The sequence below is a fragment of the Crassostrea angulata genome, chromosome 1 (assembly GCF_025612915.1).
Source record: "Crassostrea angulata isolate pt1a10 chromosome 1, ASM2561291v2, whole genome shotgun sequence".
Taxonomy (NCBI): domain Eukaryota; kingdom Metazoa; phylum Mollusca; class Bivalvia; order Ostreida; family Ostreidae; genus Magallana; species Magallana angulata.
In genome coordinates this window covers 43,602,813-43,615,386 of record NC_069111.1, presented here as the reverse complement: position 1 = coordinate 43,615,386, position 12,574 = coordinate 43,602,813, and the positions used below count along the sequence as shown (strand labels likewise).

The window sequence follows — 12,574 nt, the reverse complement described above, 5'->3', positions numbered from 1 at the left end:
GCAGCATTAAAAGTCTATGAAATCCCAGTCAGTTACCCCGGAAAATACTTGTGGACGTCAAAAACTAAATGAATATAATCCTCCAGAGATAAAAGCGCACCTGATCCATTTGGGGGACCATTCACAAAGGTGACACTTGCATCGGAAATTAATGAATTCAATACACAAGATACTTGTGTTCTAAATGCCTTAAAAAATGTTCACTGTGACAAGAATGTAGGATTAAGCTTTAAAGAATGAGGTCTTACCTTTTTTTTTTTACTATTAAATGGAAGGATATATTTATAGATCCCGTGAACACTATCTTCTGTGACTGTTCCTTAGATGGCTAATCTGTCCCATGCAAACATGCAATATTCTCCAGCAAGAGCCACAACCAAACTTCAAAAGGTTGACAAACACACTTGCTTACATGGCACTGGAGAATATATATGTTGGTCCATACTTGGGGTTTGCTAACACTGATAAAACCACTGAACAGGTAGAATATACAGCTCTAGAAAAATAAACACTTTATCAACACTTCGCAATGTCAACTCAATATCCATATTAACATTACGCAAAAGCGTTATAAATTCTTCTTCAACCAAAAGTCTACCACCATCACAAAGCCAATTGTAATTTTAATCTTTTTTTTTTTTTTACAACTGGTTTAAATACACACGGTTCCAAAAAGGAAACATAAATTTTTGGCTGAAGTTTATCTCATGAAATCTCACTTTAGTTCAGGGAAAGAGAGAGAAAGAGCAATATTGTATGCACCAACTCAACAACATGTAAAGAATTTCTTCATGGACAGGAATCGGGTTCTGGGCTGGCAGGTTTTAATGGAAATCATTATAAAGTGAAACTGATATCTTTGGAGGGAATTTTTACAGCACAGATGAATCAACTTTAGATCTAAATGTTGCTGACAACAAATTTCATGATCCGTCAAGGCTGATTTAATTTCAGTGGTGTATATATAGACTAACAAACCTGGTATGGTAGCCAAAACAATGTAAAGTATTCTGGAAAAATGAAATCTATCCACCACCACCCCCTCTCTCTCTCTCTCTCTGGCGTTGAAAATTATAACATTTACAAAGGTTTAAATTCCCATTCAATCCTTCCACACATTTGCAACTTTTCAAATTAACTAACACACAATGAGCTTCAACATAATTAACACATTGCCTTTTGTTAGCATATGCAAATCTTCATACATATATACCCTAGCTGGTACATATAAGAATAAGCAATGACTTAAATTCAGAACAAATTCAAACAGCTACCTCTTTGATTAATATGACCATATCGTTACCTTGATAAATGACATTGAGCTTTGACCTTGACCTTTCATCTTAATAATCTAAATAAATTACTTATCCACCTTGTGTAGTTCAAAAGTTGATGGGAATTAATACATGCACATCTGTTTTTGAACCATTTATAGTTAAAATTTAAGCAGAGAAAGATAAAAAAACACTTTACTTCCCCTCACCCATCTTCAATCTTAGGGCCATATAATCATGCAAACACAACAAACTTATATACACACAAACAAATGCAACAAAACCAAACAAACAGACCAAATGCTCTATGCCAGTCTGAGGTTATTGTTCAACTGGTAAATTGGCTATTACTATGAGATTGCCAAGAGAAACTAACAGTGAAAGGGTTTCCGGGAGCATTATCAATGATTACAGTCGATTTTCTGATAAATCCTGACAATAAAATCACAAATGAGTGATGTTTATCTGCACTTCCAACATCAAATACAGAAACTACACCTGCAGTAGACAGGCTGGGCCTTATCTTAATGTAGTGTATACACAACAGGCTATTTGGAGGGCTACGGAATCAGGCTAATCACAGGAAGCCCTGCCTCAGCATTTAAACAAAGATGCCATTCAATATCTACCTTATAGGAAAGATATAAGTAAACCCCCTAAATGTCAACACAGGTAAACTTGTGTGCCAAAATTTAGAGCACGACAAGAAGTAAGCTTCATTCTAGCTGCCTTATCCAAGTTATCGTTTTTATAATCCACTACCTATATAACTATACATACATTTGTGTCTGTGCCAAATTATCACTATCTAATTGTTCATTGAGAATTTAGCATGAAGAAAATCAGAAGAGTACTGTTTTATTATGCTTCTTTGTTGCGTTAGTTCCCATCTCTTTTACATGTCACATATAACATTATATTTTTTTAAAATTGCAATCATAGAGATCTCTGCATATTTTTTGGCAGTGAATATGATGCATATACAGTACTGCATGGGTATATAAGACTGTATGCTATTTCTAATTGACAATTTTCATTTATACTTGTTTATAGCAAATTTCAAGGGACCATAGAAAAAATTAAGTTATAGCCGTAATTCGTTTTCTGGTTATAGCGAATTCGTAAAAAATCTTATAGCATTCAAATCATTATAAAATAATTAGGTAGCTTTAAATTATCGTAGGTTATAAAATTAATATTAATGTCGTTTACAAAAAATGTCAATGTATAACCTCTTCATCTTAAAGTTTCATGTATCTTCAATGAAATTAATTGTAATGGAAAATATTCATTAATATATAAATGATACAATACTTTAAAAATTTGTCAGTGGGGGTCTAAAAATTACTTCGTTATATCCGTAAATTCGCTATAACCGTGTTCGTTATATACTGCTATTTCCTCTGGGTTTGCCAGGACATGCATAATAATTCGTAATAGCCATCAATTTGTTAAATCCATGTTCATTTTATTCGAGTTTTGCTGTAGTTTGAAACTCTGTCTTTGTCTTTCAGTGTTTTCTAACGGCATTTATCTTAATTAGTAAAGTGAGTTTATCATAGTGATTGAAATAAGTGTACATTTCTGATTTTGGCATCTTTGCGAGCCAAGGGTCTTTTTTCCAGTCTGCTCCCAACAAGCTAGCAATTAGATTGATTTATGGTGGGGGGTTTTTTATCATTATAATTAAACATATTCTAATATTCACATTCTTGATTTCAATACATATATAGGATTATTTGTCTGTGTAATTTCTCTCCTTACTATATCTTTAATGTATGAGAATACTGACCAAGAAAACAAATAAGAAATAAAAAATACATTTTTACAATGTATCAAATACCAAAGTATATGATATATTGATTTCCACTTTTACAAAGACAGATTTTACACTTCCTAGTAAAAGGTTGGGCCTGGAAAAAAAAGAGCTGACACAGGTCTGCAAATATTGTCTGATAATAAAATACCTTATGATATATAGGCAGACATACGTACTACAGATCACATTCTCCTCCCTTAAAAAGCAAAACCCATGTTTGATAAAGGCACTTCAAAAAAAGCATGAATTGCTTGACTGTCACAGATTTGATAAACTTAAGACCTCTGGCTTGTTTATCAAACTTGACTGTACTTCGGCAAGTGTTTATATTACATATATTAAACAAAATTGATCGAACCTTGTAAAGTATTCAAATTGTTTAAAACATGCACCTTAATAATATATGCACATGTATAATTATTTCTCTAAATTTTTTTTTTGAATTATGAAATTAGTTGTATGATATATTAAAACATCTGGCATATTTTCTATTTTTAATTAACTATCAAATATTAATATAGATATATGAAAGTACAAGGAACTTAAGTCAAAGGACCATAACTTTGCTTGATATAGGAAATAAGTTGGATATGGATGTGACAAATATAAAGCAATAAACCATTTTAAATGTTTTAATCTGAATTAACCAAAATTAATTAAAAATTTAATTGATCAGGCAAAGCAAAATTTGTAAAAGTATCTGCATGTAAGTCAAATAAATACACATCTGTGCATGATTTAAATAAGCAATTTCAAGTTTTAAAACCCCACCTAAATGTTTTAAGTTGAACAGAAAATTTTAATACACAATTATCTCTCATACAGCTGTCATATTTCAATTACTTTAATTATAAGTGTACTATATATAAAATAAAAAATATTTTGACATAGTATAAAAAAATATTACTTTGCCTTTGTTTTTGGTTTTGTGACTAGATTTTTTTGAGCTGATCTTAACAAAAGTGGCTGATCATGCTGATGCAGTATGAGTCATACTTCGACTGCTGTTCTGCTTCAATGCATGTGTATTGAATATTGGCCTAACGGAATATGAAAGTGCGATAACAAACATACCGGTTTAACGAAAATGCACAACGCAAACAAAATAATTTCAACAAAGAACAAAACAGGTGCACAACTTTTCAAAAACATTTTTCTGCGATTGTCTTTACCTTGCAAGCAATAAATATCTGTTAGTTTTCGTTGCCACCGTCTGTCAACATTGTCCTCTGTCAACCGGATATTGAATCACGCATGTGTGTTGATTTGGTATGTCGATCCAAAGAATCAATCTTTGAATTTTCCAATAATTTGCTTTAACTGGGATTGTTGGCGCGATTATTTAAATATTTTATTTTTATAATGCATTTAGTTATGATTTCCAAAAGATTCTGTAGATTTGTATCAACATGTTCAATATGGAATGCCTATCAGTGCGACTTATCAAAAAAATTAAAGTTGCAGACGAGGGAAAGTAAGTAAGCAGTAAGCACGAAGGTTAAACTTTAAACTCCGAAGAATTCTTTTGCTGGAATATGGTATTATTAGTGTAAAATGATGGTTTAAAAGTATTGGAGACATATATGGTCTGCACACTTCATTTGAAGTAGTCAATTACAAATCCCGAGTAAAAGAGCAAGTGTTGACAGTACGAATCTGCAGGAGTTACTGCTCTTTGGTCCGTTGCAACACGGTTGCTCCACTGACTGGCACATGTGACACATTTGATTATATTTATACTCATTGTGTCAAGGGTTTTTGTAACATACCTCACATTTAGTAAAAAAAAATTTCTTATGCATCAACATGCAACACTTAATTAAAACTCTTATATAGCAGATTAGATTATTTTTTTTTAGAATTTCTTAAAGTTACACATGCTGCATAGGCATGGTAGGCCAACTTGTGAAAGATAAACATAATTAAATCCATACTCTATCTTCTAAATTTTGACAATGTCTATGTTATGGTCAAAGCTGTATAACAGCAGAAGCTATTGATGCTTGGACATTCAACATGCATGTAAAGGCCTATCAGCCTACAGATTGTATAGAAAAATATTACAATAAATGTAATCCTTTTTTTAAGTCAATACAATGATTGCTTAATGTACAAAAGCCCATTGAGCTCATTTTCGTAGGTAAAAAGAAGGGGGTTTTTTTTGCGAAATAATGCAAAATTTTTGCGATATACCGCGAAACTCTCATGAATATATTACTTTCGCGATAACATTACTTTGGCGAATAAACATGAAACCATTATATAAATGTTGTCATTTTATAGAAGAACTCCTATGAAGAACCATGACTGAAAACAAACATATTAAATTTTAAATAAAGCAAGTTTCGCACTTATTTGCAAAGCTACCGTGTTAATTTGCAAAAGTTATGCGTTTATACGTTAAAGTTATGCGTTTTGCTTTTCACGAAAGTTCTTGGTTAATTGCAAAAGTTTCAGGTTTATTCACAAACGTTTTTTGTTTATTCACAAAAGCTTCGCGTTTGCAAAAAAAAAATATTTTTTTCCTTTCGAAAATAAGCTCAATGGGCTTTCATACTATTGAAATTACATTATTTACAATGTAAACTATTGGCCAGTATAAAACTTAATATACTTATAATAATATGAAATATAATATTATAATAATATGACCACTGTTCATAAGCGCTCACCAAATTCTGTTCAGGGTGTGCTCACCGTTTGCTTAGAGTGCGCCCACTTTTTTACTCAGCATGCGCTGACCGATAACTCTCTGTTCAAGTGGGAAATTACAACCTTTCAGGGACTGTAATACATGTACCGCATGCCATTTGTTTACAAGTTTTTCAGACTTAATTTATTTGAATTGACTAATGTGGAGTTGAAAGATTAATTAGATTGTTAACAACTGTAAGAATTAATGAAATTTTATGTTCTTTTGTTAAAAATAAAATGATGAGCGGAACATTTGTAAACAGTATAATAATCCTTATACGAAAAAGTTCAAAATTGGTTGCAATCAATTTTCTGTAACTGGTATACACAAACTCTTAAAAACATAGGAATCTGAATTAAAAAATATGGATAAGTATTTTAACTACCGTGCAAAACAAAACTTTTTGGCCCTAATAGTTACAGACAAAAATATTTTTATAGGCTACCGGTATAATGTATAATACATGGAAAACTAGGCTAGGTTTATATAGACATTATTTTAGATGGTATATTAAGGGTTGTGTGCACCTGTAGATAAGCTTGCAAAACTATGACTGGTCTTTTATGGTTATAAACTTATAATCATGTCTTATCAGTGGTATGAATCATTTCACTGAAGGTTTCTACTTCTGAGTGCATGATTATATAACTGCATCATGTACATGTATAATATATATGAAATGAATCAATGAATCTTGAACTTCAACAGTTGATACTGGAATTTATTGTTCTTATTTAACTACTAGTGTTTGTAAATCATTGTTTAACTTAAATTACTTCAATGCATGAAATGCTCTAACATTTTCAATAATTGAAAAGTATAGGTACCGGTATGTGTTACTCTGCATTTATACAAAAGTAAACATTTCTGTTGATTTACTCGCAATGAAAACATTTATTCTAGCATTTGTTGTGAAATGCATATACTTATCTAATCCATATTTCACAGGTTTAAAGTTATCCAGGCCATTTACCTGAGTGTAGTGTTCCTTCAGGTGGGCCCCCGTGAATACCTGTTTTCACAGTTGACATAAGGTCACACACAAATTTCTTCCCCAGGAATTTAACAATGAAGAGAGTTTTGCGGTTTGCTGAGTTGTGACTGGATCTTATCAGACTATAGTGAATGAGCCGATCACATCCTGATCGCTACAAGGTAAGAAACTGATTGAGTTTTTAGTCTTCTCTTACTTATAGTGATAATTTACATGGTTTCACTCTAACATGCCGTACTTCACTTAGATCTTAGAAGGAGTGAAGAAGTACGATTTGCCCTTCAGCTAACAGTTGTTGAACCTGTCGGACGTAGTAAAATTGTGGGAGATTTTGTTTCAGTGGAAATAGGGCAGTGACTCAGATTTGGTTAATTTTGGGGGTTACATGTTTAGTGTTTATACACAAGTAAGATCACTTTCCAAAGAGTTTTAGATGAAAAAAAATCATTAGGAAAGATAAAAGTTTAAATGACGTACTGAAAATATGCATGTACATTTGCAGGATAATATCCTATCTATCGGTATATGCATGTATGATGATTGCTTTATTGCTATATTTTGTACTTGACAAATGCTGTATTTTTATCAATATTACCACATGACGTTCCAGTCTATTTTCAAGAATGGAGATGTTTGAGTTATTAAGTTTGTTGTTGGTACATGATTAGTACTTGATGAAGTATTTCATAAATACAATGAAACTATTTCGACTTCCACAGAATGTAATCACATAGAACCAATTTTTTACCATGCACTTCCTATCCATTTGAGATCTTAAACTTAAAATGATGAGGTTTTTTTCTCAAATAAATTATAAAATGTACAGAAAGTCATTTTCTTTTAAATTTTGTTTATGATAATTAATATTAGGAATACCATACCTTAATATAGAGGAAGGATTATTAAAATTCCACACATAAATACCTTGACTGTAGGTAATTGCTGCACTTGAATGATTTATTTTGCCCTATAATGTTTGATCCTAAATCAATCATGTCGAACTTTAATAGCCCTTAATTATTTCTTTAATGTTGCATTGATTGAAGATACAGTGAAATTTACAATAGCATCAGATTATTTATTTAAATTGCAATCATGTGTTGAATTCCTATTATATGATATGCATGTATGAACAAGTAAACCACATAATAAAAAGTACTTAAATTTTGTTGCACAAAAAGTCAGGCTTTGGTTCGTCTAGAAATATAAATGAAAACTCAGTCAAAATTAGCGAGCCATTGTTACAGAAAAAAGCAAACCTCCTCTGGGTGGTTTTCAGTAGTGTCTAGTACTATAAACATGCACGTACATAAATGCAGTACCTGCCAGTGAAAATTCTATACATGTAGCTACAGTACCCATCTGGTGTTCTGAAGTTTTAGTTTACAGCATTGCAATATGATACACATTTTTCAGTAAATGCAGGTTTAATATGACTGTAATTTTTATATACATGTATAATCATGAGCATCTTATGTCTTAGGTAAACCAAATATACTGTAATACTAGCTTGAAATTGATAATGCTACAATATTATACCCAAATGTATCTTATACCTGTACATGTCTAAGGTTCCACAAAATTTTTCATTTGTGTGTTCTCTCTCTCTTTCTTGCCCTCTCTCTCTCTCTCTCTCTCTCTCTCTCATTCTAATCGAAAATTTATGTTTACAAATTTACGGCCCTTTGAAACTGTTAGATTCTAGTAAATTATCAAAAATTGTTGCCCCCCCCCCATGAATAAAATGAAATCAAAGTACTCCATTATTACAGATACATGTTTGACTTTGTTATGTGGTTGATTTTATGTATTTTAGCACTTCTGCTTTCTTACTCTTATTTTAGTAGAAAATTGCCTATGGCATTATCAGCACATGTGAGAAAAAAACTGGATAGAAAAAAATAAGATGTCAACTCACAGTGATAACAGGGCTTAATAACTAGAGTCTGTTTCCAGTTGTCAAGACTTTCAGTGCAAATAAATGTTATTTCACAAAACCAAGGACAAATTATGTAATGTGTCTCTTTGCTTTTCGAAGCTATTGCAACTTAAAGAAACCAGGGTAATTTCTCAAACTGGGTTTGATGTTTTTTCAGAGGTCTACAAACAGACAAAATTAATTATTAGGATTATGATGTTGTTTGTTTTTGGGCAATCTAGGCCACTTGATAAAGTGATATGGTCATTTCTGTGAAATCTTTACTATCTTTTAGCATACCTCACATATTTGGTTTGATAATAATTTATGAAATTTTTCAAGAGGTCTACATTGTTCTCACTTGCAAGGAAATTTGCTGACCAAATTCAATATGGATTTTTTGAAAAAAACAAAGTATAAGTTTAAGACAACATTGAATATATTCATAGCGTAAGCAATCATCATTTACAATGTATTCTGTAGAAAAAAGTAGAGTATAAAATGAATGTTGAAATGTGATTTTTTTTTACCATAACTTTTTCATGGATTGAAGTTAGGGAAACAGCTGTGATAATTTGTGAGAGAAATGTGAATGCTGTTTTAATAGTGTATAACAACTTGATAAATATTTGTCCAGGTAATGGGCATTCCTTTGATGACACTCTATTGATTATGCCTCACAATCTGGGACCTATAATTAAATACAGAAAAAAACTCTGCTTATTGATAATCCAAATACATCATGTGCAATTTTTGCAGTGCGCAATGCAAGAGATTTTGATCTTTAATCCCATTAAACCTGCCCCAATTTGATTTAATTACCTTTTGCTGCTTGTAAAGTTTTTCTCATGTTTGAATTTTTAGAGATAAAATCTGATCTGTGATTTTGACAGGTATTTTGAACCATCTCCCTTTAAAGGTCATATGAAACGATTTTTAACACTATGATTTTCTTTCATGAATATTAAACTTGGTATAAACAAATGTTAAAATACATGATGTAAGATTTTTTTGCCTTTGCATTACTGAGAAATAACCGTGAAAACTGAGCACCTGAAAAAATTCTTGCCCGCTTATCGTTCTTGATTTTGTGGATTTATGACGTCACAAAGACCCACCGATGTAAACAATGCATTAAAACTAGTTTAATTTTACAGTAGTTTATCGATTAAATTTTAGTAATTTTTGCATATATGAACGTGTCTTTCTTTTCAAATGAGATCATTTGATTTCGTAGTAGCCTACAGATGACTTAGTTTTAATTGGTCGTTAATGAATAAATCTAATATCAGCTTCTCACAAAAGTAAAATCATGATGAAGATCCCGTACTGGAGTGGAAATTTAACGAAAGAAATGCTCCAACATTTACAGCTGATTAATGAATTATCCTTTTGAAATAGAAACATCATTTTCTTCTTCGGTACGTATAATGATTGAGCTACATTTAAAGGGAATTAAAGCATTTAAATTGATTTGATTTATTTTGTCACATAAAAAAGTATATAAGGCAGGCCAATGAAAATGTTTGAGGCATTGTGTACATAGTTTGTATTTAAGAGCTGCTATAAAATGCCGCAAAATTATTCTTAAATATTATTTCGAAATAATATAAATTTCTGACTTATTGATATATACATGTAGCAATATCTTTAGAAAATACTTTGTGTACACGTGTATTAACGTTTTATTAAATTAGATCGCGGAAATATGGCATTTAAGGATTTAGTTTAAACTTTATTTCATTTTGAATTGTACATCAATATAAACAATAAATAATGCAAACAGGATTCGGAAACAAGTTGTTACAACTTATATTAATCCGTTTCCTTAAATTGACTTTCAACTATTAAAAACGATAGTTGCCCTTGCTGAATGGCAAGTATATTAGGAACAACAAATAAAAAAAAATGGAATTGATGGAAAAATTTAACAAAAAAAATGAAAAGGGAAAAATATGATAGAAAATATACAGAGAGAGATATCATAACTTGAATTAACATTAAAAGTGACCGAGTAATAAACAGTCGTACGATGCAAAAATAACAAAATCGACAGTACGGTGGCAAGTGGAATTAAGTTACAAATATTGTACATTTAAGGATTTAGAAATGTATCGGTAAAATAAATCGGTTGTTTGATAAAAGTAGTTGTGAACGAATGTGAAGATAATCAACAGATTTTATTAAGAACAAGCATCAATAATGATAAAAAAAAAAAACCGAAAGAAAACATTGCGGAAGAAAGTGAGATAAAAGAGATCTGTGAGTAAACACCGCACATACACGTTTTAAAATCAAAACACTGCACATTCAAGTACACGTTTCAAAAACAAAACATTTGAAGAAATTTCTCTTAGGCTAAAAATAATTAAATGGTAACATATTTGTGAATTTGAAAGTGAAACAAACAATATAATCGTGAAGCGAATGAGGCACAGTGAGGCCTACAAGTTGTTTAGAAAAAAAAATCTTAATGAATTGCATGAACGTGCAAATGGGAAAAAACGATCAGACTTATTTTTGAATTTGTCAATTTCATTAAAAAGATCAAAATAAAACATATAAATATGCTTATATTAAAATTATATTATACTTGCATGTGGATCTATGAAGAAAATCATTTATTCTCCCTGCAGTCTCGAAACTGAATATCATTATGTACACGCTATTACATGTAAATAAAAACGCACACGATTTCATTTCTTGAGAGAAAAAATATTGACGTGGTTGATTATTGTATAATTATACAAGTTTTTATATAAAATAGTATTTTTTTTCTTTTAAAATGCTGCAAAATGACATGGATATTTGTATTCACAACATAGCTTTATAAGGCGATGGGTCTTACTGACGTCATAAGCAAGGGAGGTAAGCCGCGTAAGTCAATGTTCCTTTTCCCGATTAAGTAATTTTGATCGACTGTGGCGCTCACATTTTGCATAAAATATCCAAAAAACAATGTCAGTCTTATTAAATAGGCACTTATGAACCCATTCCCGTATATAACTCAATATGGTCAGGATATCGTTTCATATGACCTTTAATAGAAGTACGTTCCTGGGCTCTAGTGTCATACACATGTATTGGTTGGGTGCAAGCCTGGAGATTGACATCAATGTAGGTAAGGTTTGCATTCAGTTGTATATTTATATTTAATATGCATCAAAAATTCATCAAGCTTGTCAGCACAACTGCATATGATGTGGGAAATTATGACATTTAGTTATATAATTGTTTAGAAATATAAAATGCATGAGTTGCAGTCTGTATCTATGAACACCTGTTAATTTACCGTACTGTATGTGGAATATTTGGTACAATATGGCAGGAAATGAGTGATATTTTTGATAATGTATAACATTAGTGCACTAAAATTCAACAAACCTTGCATTTTAACAAGGAATAAATTGTTGATGATATCATCAAGGTATCTGCTCTTCTTGTTTTACATTTATGTACTGATCAACTCATTTCTGACTAAAACTTTCAAACTGGAGTTATAGGCATGAATTGTTAGCAGTACTGTAATTAAATATTGCTCTAGTTGTTTTCCTCAGATTCTTTGAATCACCCCTTCCATGACCAAACTACCGACCCTTATGTAATTTACTCATAGCCCCATTTCTTTGTACTTCCATAACCCATTGAGTCAAGGCAATGGTGAAAACTTGTAAACGGCTGATTGGATTAGATGAAAGATTGGGATTGCTAGTAAATAGATGATGAAAAGTGAAGACAAGATATGTGGTATTTAAGATCAAATGAAGAAGGAAAGTCTATGGCTTAATTGCCAACTTTGAGTAAACAATAAACACAGCTGCTGTATCATTCGCTAGCAGAACTAATCTGTACTGTATAGCAAACCTTAATGAAT

At 31.3% G+C, this 12,574-nt stretch overlaps 1 protein-coding gene and 1 long non-coding RNA gene across 3 annotated transcripts in view; both read left to right on the top strand.

Moving 5' to 3' along the window:
* Window positions 1-4,560: 4,560 nt before the first annotated feature.
* On the top strand, window positions 4,561-9,617 carry LOC128155932 (uncharacterized). The gene is made up of 3 exons (XR_008239662.1): window positions 4,561-4,631; window positions 6,737-6,943; window positions 9,594-9,617. It is a non-coding gene; the product is annotated as an uncharacterized LOC128155932 (long non-coding RNA).
* A 2,131-nt stretch (window positions 9,618-11,748) lies between these two features.
* The window catches only part of LOC128193000 (protein TANC2-like), a 48,387-nt gene continuing 47,561 nt past the window's right edge, over window positions 11,749-12,574 (top strand). Inside the window, exon 1 of one of the 2 annotated variants that reach the window (XM_052817199.1) lies at window positions 11,749-11,821. The gene's annotated coding sequence lies outside the window, so the exon portion shown is untranslated. The remainder of the gene's footprint in view (window positions 11,822-12,574) is intronic. The other variant, XM_052817356.1, reaches the window with a different exon arrangement.